Here is a 14,321-nt window from a genome sequence, read left to right on the forward strand (position 1 = left end):
GGTAAAGCACTTTGGGACATCCTGAGGTCACGAAAGGCACTATATAAATGCAAGCTGTTTCTTTCTCCTTGACATCAATCCGAATGTTAGTGGCAGGATAGGAAGTCCATGAGTATGTACGGTGAAAAAAACTTGTGTCTCAGCCTTGTCAAGAGGGACAGGAGGGGGAGGATAGGGGCAGTTCCTCATTGATGCATTTTCTTTTCAACTGGAGCAAGTAAATCGAGCAGTTTTGATGGATTGTGTTAGTCTGTCTGCCTCGGGGTTTGAGTCACCTGACTTCTTGTAATGGCTGCTCTGGAAATTGCTTATTAATTATTACCTGTTGTGTGAAGCAATTTGACCTTTAGCATGAGAACGTGTTGACTCAAGAGTGACTCCGCTCCCTGCAAAAGTGCTAAGTCTTTGCTGTTCTACCGTGGGCAGGTTTGGGGTGTGGACTTCCTGGCAGTTAGTGACAAATACTCGAGGAGAGGTTCTTTTCTAAGGGAGGTGGAGAGAGTGAAGCACAGGAAAAGGGCAACCTTGTTTAGTTAGTGTTTATATTTAGGCACCCCAAACCTTGGGAGGTGGAAAAGCAGCCACTGTCCCCACTGGCAGAAGGCACACCTCCGATTGGATCACTGCTGTGCTGGGGTTTGGGATCAGCGTATTCTCATCATAGAGATGACACCTTGGTCGCAGGCAGAAAAGGAAAATGGGGGGAAAAATGTGAGGAAAAGCAGTCGGATTAAATAGAATAGGCATCAATACTCCTTTGATAGCTCAGTGGATATATGCATTGCCCCCATGTGTAAGTGACCCATATTGGCGAGGGAGACCCTGGTTGAAAGCGAGCTCTGTTATCTGGTCATAGCCTGGGTGGCAATGGAGATGCTACCTTTGGCCACAGTGACTCCTGCTGGGAAATCTATGAATGTGCAGGCATTCAGCGAGAACGTGGTCAGACTCCCAACACTCACCATGTTGGCTCCCAAATGTAGAGTGGCTCCTTGCTCAACACCTTCACAAAAGGAAAATCCTCCAAGACCTACATCTCATTACAGCCTAATTTTGTGTACAACTTGGGCTCTTTACATTCTAAAAACATTTGGTTGAACAATTTAATCTTATGCATTATCCGCCTTAAAAATGGATTCCGTTTGAGCTAATATCACACAACCTTCTGATAAGAAAGAACTTTGGCCTTGAAGTTATGCCATGGGAGAATATGTTGTATGAACATATTAGCATATTCATTCACAGCTCACTCTCGCCTCTGAGTCAGAAGGTTGTGGATTCAAGTCCTACTTCAGAGACTTGAGCACAAAATCCAGTCTGACACTGGGTTGGGGTGGAGTGGGTAGGAGGGAGGTGGGGGAGGTAAATGGTTTTAACAATGCTCTTTCAGTGAGGGGACCTGGGTTTGGTTCTAGGACACTGACAAGAAATTTCTGCTGTTCTATACAAGCAGATCTTGTTTGCACATCTTTTGTCCTGCCTCTATAATACAAGAGAACTACTTTTTTTTAATTCGTTCATAGGATGTGGACGTCGCTGGCTAGGCCAGCATTTGTTGTCCATCCCTAATTGGCCTTGAACAGAGGGCATTTAAGAGTCAACCACATTGCCGTGGGCCTGGAGTCACATGTAGGCCAGACCAGGTGAGGATGGTAGATTTTCTTCCCTAAAGGACATTACTGAATGAGCAAGTGGAAAAGAAAGATGTTTGCCACTGAACTCCTTCCTTCCAGGGGCAATCGTGCAGATTTTTTTGTTTGTGTGCCCTTATTCTCTCTTTCCTTCCTGAAGGCACTGTTTCCATCCTGGGATGAGCTTTCTGGTACCTCATCCAATTGGCTGTTCTTCATGTGCGCATCTTGATAGTGAGTACCAACAGGCTATTCAACTGTAGGAGGCGAGTGCGGGGTGTCACAGACCAGGTCTGATCCTGCTATTGCCTTATATCCACACATGGAGGAGTCACTAGATAACAATCGGGAACAGGAGCCTGGGAATTTCTCCCACTATACCCCAGGGGGCTCTGGCCAGTAATAGCTACTCTTGTGGTGTCCCAACTAAGAATATTAGCTATCTGATGAAAGATGGCAGACCTGAAATGTTACCTCTGTTTCTTTCTCCACAGATACTGTCAGACCTGCTGAGCATTTCCAGCATTTTCTGTTTTTCTTTCAGATTCCCAGCATACGCAGTACTTTATGATTATTAGATAATTCGGTGCAGGTTGGAAATCTAACCCAGGGCCTTCCTGGTTTGCATGGCTCAGCTAACCTCACTGAACAGATTCATTGAATCTATTGGGACGGTGGTCCACCTGCACTTTAAGTGCAACTTGCCTGTGCCCACTGATTTCCACCAGAGTTTGTCATTGTCATGCAGACCAGAATGCCCCCAAGCTTGATTCAAGTCCGTGCTGCACTAGGCACTGCAATTCCAATTGGGACATTTAACTTGTGTTTCATTTCCCTGGGATCAGCAAAGGGAAAAATAATCAGACAGGGTTCCTGCTCCCCATCTCCATCTAGTGGCCTTTGCTGCCCAGTGCAATTTGTGGCTGTCAGTTGAGGGCAGAATGGTGTTACACTGTGATAGCCTACACAGTCGAATAACCCAACAGCATTGTCACACAGGAAGAATTGACAATTGGGAGAGACAATTGGCTATTGGCATGTTTGGAACAATTCTGCAACAAGAGTCAATACCTGGATGAGAATAGGGGATAAAGGGAGAAAACAAAGGAGAAGAAAGCTCAGTTGCAAAATTGCATAATGTCACTACTTTTAAAATGTAAAATGCACTAACATTATTTGATGCTAGTAGTTTAAAAAAAATATAAACAGCATTATTGAAGCGTCATATGTGCCTTTAAGGCTGTAGCACTGACTTCTCTGTAACATCATTTCCTGTGAGCTCATTTCCTTTCTCCCTTTCTTAGCTGATTGTATGTATTGTTGTGGCTGTTTCCTACTTGGTGTCTGTGCTGTGTCCATCTGTTTGTTTGTGCTTCTGTCAAAATAAAGTCTGTGTGTTAGAGGATGCGAGGAGATTCCAGGCCTTGCACGCTTTAAGCTCTGTGATGCACTTCCATCAGTCACATGGTTGATATCATACACGTTCTTATGTCACAAAGTCTTGCTCTATACTGTGTGCACTCACTGATGTCATTCCAGCTGGGTCTGAGACTGCTCTGAATACAGGTAAGTGGCAGGCAAACTTTACAAGGCTTCGTTAAGTGTGTGTTGGGGGTTTGGGGAGATTATAGGCGAACACATGCCAACTTTGCCAGCTCTGGAATGGGTACCTGCAGCCCTCTCCCTCTCTCACCTGGTGCAGTTAATAGCACTGTCTCCCCTCTGAATCAGAAGGTTGTGGGTTCAAGTCGCAAACCAGAGGCAAAATCCCAAGCTGACACTCCCAGTGCAGTACTGAGGGAGTGCTGCACTGTTGGAGGTGCTGTCTTTTGGACGAGACGTTAAACAGAGGTTCCGTTTGCCTTGTTACGTGGATGTTAAAGATCTCGTGGGTACTATGTTGAAAAAGAGCAGCAGAATTACCCTCAGCATCCTGGCCAATATTTATTCCTCACTCAATATCAGAAAGAGATGATCTGGTCATTATCTTATTGTTTATGGGGCCTTGCTGTGCACAAATTGACGCATTTCCTACATTACAACAGCGACTATTCTTCAAAAGTACTTCATTGGTTGTAAAGCACTATGGGATGTCCTGAGGCTGTGAAAGGTGATATACAAATGTACATTCTTTCTATTTGCTGATGACTTAGTGAATTCTCATCTCACTCCCCATTATTTCATCTGAAAAATTGAGTCTTTTGTTTTGGGAATCAATCAGTTTGTGTGTTTTGTTAGTTTTATTATCTTGTACTTTCCTTTATAACTTCCGCCTCTTCCCATTTTATTTGCCTTAGCCTGAAGCCACCAACCCCTTTTTTGTGGGGTCGGCTGCACAAGCACGAGACTCTCTGTTGCGCTTCACTCAAGTGGTTGTTACGTGCGGGTTGCCAAGGTAAATGTTGGCAGACTATTTGACTGTGAACGGCTTCACAATCCCTCCTGTTTTCATTTAGCCGCCAATGAGGCCAAGGGCACGAAAACAGCCCTTTCCAAACCACTGACCCCACAAAATTTAAACAGAAACCAAACGGGATTCTAAGGGCCTAAGGTGTCGACCGTGGCTCTGTTGGTAACACTCTTGCTTCTGAATTAGCAGGTTGTGGGTTCAGGTCCCACTCTAGATGGAGTGCTGCAGTGTTGGAGGTGCCTTCGTTTGGATGAGACGTTAAACTGCGGCTCTGTCTGCCCTCTCAGGTGGGTGTAAAAAGGTGCGATTTGAAGAGCAGGGAAAATGTCCAGGCCAACATTTATTCCTCAATTAATGCCACTAAAAGATAGATTCTCATTGCTGTTTGTGGGAGCTTGCTGTGCAGAAATTTGCTGCTGCGTTTCTGACATTACAACAGTTACTACTCTTCTAAAGTAATTAATTGGCTGGAAAGTGCTTTGGGACATCCCTGAGATTGTGAAAACCAAATTCTGCTGGTTCCATGTTCAGATAAGGATGGATTGTTTTCAATGGTGACATGGAAACTTGGAAAGTTTGTGAAAGGCGCTACATTAATTCACGTTCTTGCTTAATTGCCAGGCTTTGGGGCCACAGAGGTTGTAAACCCCTGTAATCATGGAATTGGAATTTTACCCCACAAAGGGAGGACATTCGGCCCATTGAATCTGTGCTGGCTGTGTGAAAGAGATACCACTTCACATTCATTTGTTTGTTCGCTAAAGCCTTTAAATATTTTCTTTTGCACAAAGCTATCTACTTCCCTTTTCGAAGCTATTATGGATTTTGTTTCCTCCAGAGTTTCTACGCGATCATTCCATGTCCTAACAGCCCTCTACGTTTTCAAAGCTATCTTTCCCTTCGTCCTTTAGTCTTGGAGGATGCTGTGTAGCCGGTATCTTTTAGACCAATTGCTACTTTACAGGGGCAGCGTCTTCAGAAAATATGTTTGGAATGTATTCCATGTTTTGGGAGAAAGTTGACAAGCTCTGGAATTCCCTCTCTGTCTCTCTCTCCTCCTTTAAGAGTCTCTTTAAAACCTACCTCAGTGACTAATCTTTTGGTCACCCTCTCATAATATCTGCTTATGTGTCTCGGTGCCAAATTTTGTGTGAAAACGCTCCTGTGAAGAGCCTTGGGATGTTTTACTATGTTAAGGCGCTATATAAATGCAAGTTGTTGTTGTTGTTTAGAATCCTCCCAGATGTCTGCGCCTTGCGCGCATCCACTACTGTAATCCTCCACCACTGGCGGCTGTGCCTTTAGCTGCCGAGGCACTAAGCATCCCCTCACTAAACCTCTCTGTCCTCCTTTAAAATGCTCCCTAAAATCTAGCTCTTTGACCAAGCTTTTGGCCGCCTTTCAGGACATCATCTTATGTGGCCCGGTGCCAAATGTTGTTTGGTAATGTTCCTGTGAAGGGCTTCGAGACATCTTACTACATTAAAAGTGCTACATAAATACAGATTGTTGTATCACCTTTTCCACTGTAACGTTATACACACTGCAGTCATGTGTCTCCATGTAATTTCCTTTGTTGTGTTGTGGGTTAGTGAGTAAAATGGTTGGTCAAACACAACTTTAGTGAACTGTGCCTCCTTAGGCTATCGAAAGTGATAGTTTAAATGATGTTGTGCAGTTTTTGGGTAGTGTGAATAGAGTCTTTTGCTGGGGATGTCTAGTGCTGTTGAAGATGATTTTTGAAACAACTTTTTGAATTGGAGCTCATGTAACATAAGTTGTAGGTGCAGGAACAGTGCCCTGGGTGGAAAATGTACTCGTGTCAGCTGCGGCTCAGTAGGTCACACTCTCGCCTCTGAGTCAGAAGGTTGTGGGTTCAAGCCCCACTCATGTGACCTGAGCACAAAATCGAAGCTGACACTTCAGTGCAATACTGTGGGAGTGCTACACTGTCAGAGCTGTGCTGTTAAAACGAGGTGCTGTCAGGTAGAATCATAGAATGTTTAAGGCACAGAAAGAGACCATTTGGCCCCTCGTGTCTGTGCCTCTTTTTAAAAAATTCCACCAGTTGCCATGATGGGATTTGAACCTGTGTCCCCAGGACATTGGTTTGGGCCTCTGGATTACTAGTTCAGTACCATTACCACGATGCCACCGTCTCCCCAGGGAGACATCTTATGGCGCTATTTTGAAGAAGAGCAGGGGAGTTCTCCCTGATTCTCTGGCCAAAAGTTATCCTTCGATGAACATCGCTGAAACAAATTATCTAGTCACTTTGCAGCTTGTGGGATCTTGCTGAGTGAAAATTGGCTGCTACTTTTTCTACATTACAACAGGGACTACACTTCGAAGGTACGACAATGGCTGTAAAGTGCTTTGGGACATCCTGAGGTCATGGAAGACCCTAGATAAATGTCAGTCTTTCTGTGGGTGGATGTGACCTATTAGCTGCTGTCAGCCCCGGCATGTGGGAGAGACTTTCAGTCAGACCCCCAATTCCCTTGGTGTTGTGAATAGTGTTGCTGTCGAGGCCCAGGGGTAAAGGATGGACATGGAACTGTGTACCAAAGTGTTACCAGCACTGTGATCCCACACTCACTCCAGCAGGAGACAACACTTCAAGAAGTGGGGTGGAGAGAAAACTGGACGGGCCTGTAGATTGAAATAAAAGCAAGAATTGCTGTAAATACTCAACAGGTCAGGCAGCATCTGTGGAGAGAGAAACAGAGCTCACATTTCAGGTCAGTGACCCTTCATCAGAACTGGCAACTGGCCTGTGGACTGGTTCCCTTTGCCAAACTGAATGAAAAAGTCTCAGCTGTCGATGAGTAGCCAGAGATGCCAGACAAATGTGGGTCACATTTTTGGAAATGAATCATTATTATAATTAGGGCAAAAATTGTTTTGTCAATGTCTCCCCTTCCCCCTCCTCCTCCCCTTGTCAAATCTTACTTGAGAACAGTCCCATGTCCGCTGGCTACCCAATGGGATCTTGTGTAAATGTCCATTCTTCACGTGGGAGGCCTGGCCTTGAGTGTTCAACTGTGGACACCCAGATCCTCACCCAACATCAACACCTACTCGTGAACATTTTCCAAGAGGGATAGCAACTAGATAGCGACCTGGAGGGGAATCACTGATCGTTTTTAAAAAAAATATATTTCTTTTCCCCTCACAGAGGCCTAATGGTGATCCTGGCTGAGCTAATTCCACAGTAACCGGGATTTGAACCCAACACTTCCTCGTTTGTGTGCCACAGACTGTGACTGGTGGTACTGTTAGCCAGTAGGCCATTGGGGAGTGTGAGTTTTATCTTTATATAACCTTGCTTTACCATGTTGTATAAACAGAGGTTGTATTTTATGAGTTCTGAGAAAACAATGAACCTTTATATTGTTTCAGATATTTTGAGCATCAATAGTGTTTCTTATCTGTTGGCTGAACCATTGCACATTTGCACTCATGAGGGCTCATCAGATTGAGGCAGTGCAGAGCTGAGTCAAACAGACCAGGATATAGGTTCCAGGTTTCGTCTTGGCTCTGCGTTGCAGTGCTTGACGTCAGATGTGGGCTGCACTACAGGTTCATAAATTGGTGTCAGGGCCTGAGTTAAGGAAAAAAAAGATCTCACTGCAGCTCCTGTCCAATAACTCGTGCTAGGCCTCAGCTGGAGTATTGCGTCCAATTCTGGGCACCACCCAGAATACACCACCCAGAATAGAAAGGAAGCCAGGGCCGTGGAGAGAAGGTTTAGCAAAATGGTACCAGGGATGAGGGACTTCAGTTACATGGAGAGACTAGAGAAGCTGGGGTTGTTCTCCTTAGAACAAAGAAGGTTAAGATTCAATAGAGGTGTTCAAAATTATGAAGGGTTTTGATAGAGTAGACAGGGAGAAATTGTTTCCAGTTACAGGAGGTTCGGTAACCAAAGGACACAGAGATAAGATGGCAAAAAAGGACATGGGGGAGATGAGAATTTTTTTTTTTTTACACAGCAAGTTAATACTATCTGGAATGTTCTGCCTGACAGGATGGTGAAAGCAGAATCAATAGCATCTTTCAAAAGGAAATTGGGTAAATACTTACATGAAAAATTTGCAGGGCTAAGGGGAAAGAACAGGGGAGTGGGACTAATTGGATAGCTCGACCGAAGAGGTGGCACAGGCACAAAGGGCCGAATGGCCTCCCTCTGTCTTGTTATGATCCTATGATTTTATAAACTGTACCTTTGCGGACACTGGGTTAGGAATGGGCCAAGACTTGGCTTGTGATGCCCTTCACAGCCCTGTTGCTCACTGTTTAGGCTTATATAGGAAGAGTGGGTATGGCTGCCCATGAGACTGTACCCCAGCAAGAGATGGTGTTTGCAGAATGAGAGGACAAATTGAAAATGGATGTTCAGTAATTCCATTGAAAAACCTTACAGAAATGAAATGTGTCCAGGAGGTGTATCCAGCTGCAGCTACTGGCTACCCGCGCTACAGAGCTGGAGCTGCGGGTGGATTCACTGTGGAGCATCCGCGATGCTGAGGACGTCGTGGATAGCACATTTAGTGAGGTGGTCACACCGCAGGTAATGGCTGCACAGGCAGAAAAGAGATGGGCGACCACCAGACGGAGTAGTAGGCGCAGGCAGATAGTGCAGGCGTCCCCTGTGGCCATCACCCTCTCAAACAGATATACCGCTTTGGATACTGTTGGGGGGATGACCTCCCGGGGAAAGCAGCAACAGCCAGGTTCGTGGCACCATGGAGGGCTCTGCTGCACAGCAGGGGAGGAAAAGGGTTGGAAGAGCTATAGTGATAGGGGATTCTATCGTAAGGGATGCAGATAGGCGTTTCTGTGGCCACAAACGAGACTCCAGGATGGTATGTTGCCTCCCTGGTGATAGGGTCAAGGATGTCTCAGAGCTGCTGCAGGACGTTCTGAAAGGAGAGGGTGAGCAGCCAGAGGTCGTGGTCCATATTGGTACTAACGACATAGGCAGGAAGAGAGATGAGGTCCTGCAAAATGAATATAGGGAGTTAGGCAGAAGGTTAAAAAGCAGGACCTCTAGGGCTGTAATCTCAGGATTATTCCTTGTGCCACATGCTAGTGAGGGTAGGAATAGGAGGATAAGGCAAAGAGCTGAAGAGCTGGTGTAGGCGGGAGGGCTTCAGCTACTTGGATCATTGGGATCTCTTCTGGTGCAGAGGTGCAGGTAGGTTTGCTGGTACTACTTGGAAGGGTTTAAGCTAGTCTGGCAGGGGGTTGGGACCCAAAGCAGTAGTCTCTCCGATGAGATAGTTGATGCAAATATAGAGGTTAAAGCAAGCAAGTCCAGTAGGCAGGCCGGGCAGGGGCAGGACAGGGAGCGTGGAAGGTCTGATAGGCTAAACTGCATTGACATTAATACAAGAAGCCTTACAGGTGAAGCAGATGAACTCAGAACATGGATTGGTACATGGGATTGTGATATTACAGCTATTACGGAAATGTGGTTGAGGGATGGGCAGGACTGGCAGCTCAACGTTCCGGGGTACCGATCCTTCCGGCATGGCAGAGGTGGAGATAAGAGAGGAGGGGGAGTTGCACTATTGATTAGGCAGGACATCACGGCAGTACTTAGAGAGGATATCCCGGGGAGAACGTCCAGCGAGGCCATATGGGTAGAACTTAGAAATAAGAAAGGGGTGATCACTTTGATGGGATTATACTATAGGCCCCCCCAATAGTCAGAGGGAAGTGGAGGAGCATATATGTAGGGAAATCACAGATAGGTGTAGGAATTATAGGGTTGTAATAGTCGGTGATTTTAACTTCCCTAATATTGACTGGGACTGCCTTAGTGCTAAGGGATCAGATGGGGAGGAATTTGTTAAGTGTGTCCAGGATAGTTTCCTGAAGCAGTATGTGGCTGGCCCTACTAGAGAAGGGGCTACACTCGACCTCCTCTTAGGAAATGAGGATGGGCAGGTGGTTGATGTGTCAGTGGGGGATCACTTTGGGACCAGTGATCATAACTCTTATTAACTTCAAGATAGTTATGGAAAAAGGATAGGACTGGTCCTCAGGTTGAAGTCCTAAATTGGGGGAAGGCTAATTTCGATGGCATCAGACAGGAACTCTCAAAAGTTGAATGGGAGAGGCTGTTTACAGGTAAAGGGACGTCTGGCAAGTGGGAGGCTTTTAAAAGTGAGATATGAAGAGTTCAGGGCCGGCATGTTCCTGTTAGATGGAAGGGAAAGGCTGGCAAGTTTAGGGAACCTTGGTTGACGAGGGATATTGAGGGTCTGGTCAGGACAAAGAAGGAGGCATATGTCAGGTATAGGCAGCTGGGATCAAGCGAGTCCCTCGAGGAGTATAGGGGATGTAGGACTACACTTAAGAAGGAAATTGGGAGGGCGAAAAGGGGCCATGAGATTTCCCTGGCAGATAAGATAAAGGAGAATCCTAAAAGATTCTATAAGTATATTAAGAGTAAAAGGGTAGCTGGGGAGAGAGTAGGTCCCCTTAAGGATCAGTGTGGCAATCTATGTGTGGAGCCACGGGAAATGGGCGAGGTCTTAAAATGAATATTTTTCGTCTGTATTTACCGTGGAGAAGGTCATGGAAGCTAGTGAGTTCAAGGGAGGGAACACCGATATCCTGGAGCATATCAACATTACAAAGGAGGAGGTGTTGGAGGTTTTGAAGCACATTAAGGTGGATAAATCCCCAGGGCCTGACTAGGTGTATCCTAGGATGCTGTGAGAAGCAAGGGAGGAGATTGCTGGGGTCCTGGCAGAGATTTTTGAATCATCGTTGGCCACGGGTGAGGTACCGGAAGACTGGAGGATAGCTAATGTGCCTTTATTTAAGAAGGGCAGCAGGGTTAAGCCAGGGAACTACAGGTCGGTGAGCCTTACATCAGTGGTGGGAAAGTTATTGGAAGGGATTCTGAGAGACAGGATTTATATGCATTTGGAAAGGCAAGGTCTGATTAGGGATAGTCAGCATGGCTTTGTGCGTGGGAAATCATGTCTCACAAATTTGTTTGAGTTTTTCGAGGAGGTGACCAAGAGGATTGACGAGGGCAGGGCGCTGGACGTTGTCTACATGGACTTTAGCAAGGCCTTTGACAAGGTCCCGCATGGTAGGCTGGTCCAGAAGGTTCAAACACATGGGATCCAGGGTGAGCTAGCCAATTGGTTACAAAATTGACTTGGTGATAGGAGGCAGAGAGTGGTAGTGGAGGGTTGTTTTTCAGATTGGAGGCCGGTGACCAGTGGTGTGCCACAGAGATCGGTGCTGGGCCCTCTGTTTGTCATATATTTTTTTTTAGAGATACAGCACTGAAACAGGCCCTTCGGCCCACCGAGTCTGTGCCGACCATCAACCACCCATTTATACTAATCCTACATTAATCCCATATTCCTACCACATCCCCACCTTCCTTCAATTCCCCTACCACCTACCTATACTAGGGGAAATTTATAATGGCCAATTTACCTATCAACGTGCAAGTCTTTGGCTGTGTGGGAGGAAACCAGAGCACCCGGCGGAAACCCACGTGGTCACGGAGAACTTGCAAACTCCGCACAGGCAGTACCCAGAATTGGACCCGGGTCGCTGGAGCTGTGAGGCTGCGGTGCTAACCACTGCGCCACTATGCTGCCAGTCATATTAATGACTTGGATGTGAATGTAGGGGGCATGATTAGTAAGTTTGCAGATGACACCAAAATTGGTGGTATAGTGGACAGTGAAGAAGGTTGTCTAAGGTTACAACAGGATATAGATCAACTGGGAAAGTGGGCAAGGGAGTGGCAAATGGAAATTAATGCAGACAAGTGTGAAGTGCTGGATTTTTGGAAGTTAAACCAGGGCAGGACATATACAGTGAATGGCAGGGCCCTGGGGAGGGTTCTTGAGCAGAGAGACCTTGGGGTGAAAGTACATAGTTCCCTGAAAGTGGCAACACAGGTAGACAGGGTGGGGAAGAAGGTGTATGGCATGCTTGCCTTCATCGGCCGAGGCATTGAGTACAAGAGTTGGGACGTCATGTTACAGTCGTATACAACGTTGGTTAGGCCGCATTTGGAATACTGTGTGCAATTCTGGTAGCCGCACTACAGGAAAGATGTGATTAAGCTAGAGAGGGTGCAGAAAAGATTCATAAGGATGTTGCCTGGTTCGGAGGGCTTGAGTTATAAAGAGAGATTGGATAGGCTGGGTCAGTTTTCCCTGCAGCGAAGGAGGCTGAGAGGGGACATGATAGAGGCATAGATAGGGTAGATAGCCAGAGTCTGTTTCCCATAGGGGTGACTAAAACTAGAGGGCATAGATTTAAGGTGAGAGGGAGGAGGTTTAAAGGGGATCAAAGGGGTAAATTGTTCACACAAAGAATAGTGGGTATCTGGAATGAGCTGCCTGAGGAGGTGATGGAGGCAGAAACAGTAGCAACATTTAAGAGGCATCTGGACAGGTACTTGAATGAGCAAGGCATAGAGGAATATGGAATTAATGCAGGCAAATGGGATTAATATAGATAGGCATTATGGCCGGCATGGACGCGGTGGGCCGAAGGGCCTGTTTCTATGCTGTACGACTCTATGACTCTATAAACATATGCTGCTCCTCGCAACATGAGCGACACTCCCAGGACTGTAAACCAGCTCTGGTGCTGTGGATGGACCAGCATAATCACCAATTGATTAGTGGCTGGCACTTCACTTGCCCTGATGAAGCAGATAGGAACATAGGAGCAGGCCATTCAGCCCTTCAAGCTTACTCTGCCATTCTAGATCATGGCTGATCGTCTCCCTCAACACCATATTCCTGTGCTGTCCCCATATCCCTTGGTGTCATTAGCAACTAGAAATCTATCAATCTCTGTCTTGAACTTACTCAGTGACTGAGCTTGCACCAGCCTCTGGGAAAGAGAGAGCCAAAGATTCACCACCCTCTGAGTGAAGAAGTTCCTCCTCATCTCAGTCCTAAATGGCTTCTCCTTTATCCTGAGATTGTGTCCCCTGGTTCTCGATCCCACAGTCAGGGCAAACATTATTTCTGCATCTACCCTGTCTCTCCCTTTAAGAATTTTGTGAGTTTCTATGAGATATCCTCTCATTCTTCTAAACTCCAGAGAATGCAGGCCCTGTCTCCTCGAACTCCCCTCATAGGACAATCCCACCATCCCAGGAATCAGCCTGGTGACCTTCTGCACTTCCTCTATGGCAAGTATAGCCAATGCCAGTGTCAGCACCTGCTCAGGCCTACTCTGTATTTGCATATTCAGGAAACGTCTCTGCACAGCACCTTGAGCAGGGGCTTCTAACACGGATGCAGACTAACATTTTTTCTTTCCCCATTCATTACCCCAAAATCATGGCTCAGGGTCGTGAGTACCACACAGTTTCTGAACCCATACAGATCAGGATAGTCTCAAGTCGGGTTCCTGTTCTCACACCTGGTTAAAGGCTGGTTCGGCCACAGCTGGAGTATTGCGTGCAGTTCTGGTCACCACATTACAGGAAGGACATAATTGCTGTGGAGGGAGTACAGAGAAGATTTACAAGAATGTTGCCAGCTTTGAGGAAAGATTGGATTGGCGAGGGTTGTTTTCCTCAGAATAGAGGAGGCTGAGGAGTGACTTAATAGAGGTGTACAAAACCACGAGGGGCCGAGAGAGTGTAGACAGAAAGGACCTGTTTCCCTGAGTGGAGAGATCAATTACCAGGGGGCACATGTTTAAGGTGATTGGTAGAAGGAGGATTAGAGGGGACATGAGGAAAAACTTTTTCACCCAGAGGGTGGTGGGTGTCTGGAATTCACTGCCAGGAATGGTGGTGGAGGCAGAAACCCTCAACTCATTTAAAAGGTACCTGGACATGCACCTGAAGGGCTGTAACCTGCAAGGCTATGGACCAGGTGCTGGAAGGTGGGATTAGATTGGCTAGTTTTTTCAGCCGCGCAGACACAATGGGCTGAATGGCCTCTTTCTGTGCCGTCACCTTTCTATGGTTCTACGTGGACCAGGATACATATTGACCTCCGTATTCTCAGGGAGGGTTGCCATCTCCAGGCGATGAGAAAAGGAAACTGGAAAAACAGGAGAGTGGACAAATGCATCCAGGCCCGATGGATTTGTAATTGTCCCATGTGGAGGTTTGTGGTGTTGTGGTGAGTTACACTGGGTTAGGGTTCCACGGTATTTTGAGGCCCAGGTAGCCATTTGTTACATGTGACCCTGGACAGTGAATGTTGAAGTCTTATTTTGGGGCATTGCAGTCTGGTCCAGCCCATCCTTATTGAACAACC

The 14,321-nt window shown here is 46.4% G+C and overlaps 1 protein-coding gene across 3 annotated transcripts in view; it reads left to right on the top strand.

Moving 5' to 3' along the window:
- The first annotated feature begins 2,924 nt into the window (after window positions 1-2,924).
- pum1 (pumilio RNA-binding family member 1) overlaps window positions 2,925-14,321 on the top strand; it is a 170,673-nt gene continuing 159,276 nt past the window's right edge. The window contains exons 1-3 of one of the 3 annotated variants that reach the window (XM_068011556.1): window positions 2,925-3,197; window positions 4,228-4,328; window positions 7,220-7,343. The gene's annotated coding sequence lies outside the window, so the exon portion shown is untranslated. The remainder of the gene's footprint in view (window positions 3,198-4,227; window positions 4,329-7,219; window positions 7,344-14,321) is intronic. The other 2 variants (XM_068011557.1, XM_068011558.1) reach the window with 2 other exon arrangements.

The sequence above is a fragment of the Heterodontus francisci genome, chromosome 31 (genome assembly GCF_036365525.1).
Source record: "Heterodontus francisci isolate sHetFra1 chromosome 31, sHetFra1.hap1, whole genome shotgun sequence".
NCBI lineage: Eukaryota > Metazoa > Chordata > Chondrichthyes > Heterodontiformes > Heterodontidae > Heterodontus > Heterodontus francisci.